The sequence below is a fragment of the Morone saxatilis genome, unplaced genomic scaffold (assembly GCF_004916995.1).
Source record: "Morone saxatilis isolate NCDOM2014 unplaced genomic scaffold, NCSU_SB_2.0 Contig2, whole genome shotgun sequence".
Lineage (NCBI taxonomy): Eukaryota > Metazoa > Chordata > Actinopteri > Moronidae > Morone > Morone saxatilis.
Window position 1 is genome coordinate 26,432,784 of NW_023339762.1, and position 434 is coordinate 26,433,217.

The 434-nt window shown below is 41.9% G+C and overlaps 1 long non-coding RNA gene across 1 annotated transcript in view; it reads right to left on the reverse strand.

Annotated features, from left to right (window-relative positions):
- LOC118331024 overlaps positions 1-434 on the reverse strand; it is a 5,397-nt gene that overhangs the window by 1,219 nt on the left and 3,744 nt on the right. The window lies entirely within an intron of this gene.

A 434-nucleotide genomic window follows, 5' to 3' on the forward strand; every position in this document is an offset into this window, starting at 1 on the left:
AAGGAGGAAGTTGACCGATGCTTGCTCAACTGTAATTGGAGCACAGAGCAAAAAGGGGCGGGACTTAGGAAGGGTCAGTAATGTGCTCTCTGACTTCTGAAGTGAGTAAAGTATTCAGTTTTTAAAGTGACTATCCAGTCTGCTTTTAATGATTTTATTTGGAGCTACTAGATTGAGGACTAGATATGACAAAGAGCTTCACTATATGTAGATTACTGCTTACTTGGGAGGATTTAAAGCAGTTTGATTTACATTCACGCTCAGGTCCAGAGACTTGCAGACATTAACAGCAGAGATAATTAAAACTGGCAAGCTGACAGCTGAAGATCAGATCGCTCATCGTTGTCCGACATCGTCCTCACTGCATCAATTAGAGAAGCTTTGCATAAAGGTCGAACACACACACACACACACACACACACACCACCAAATGT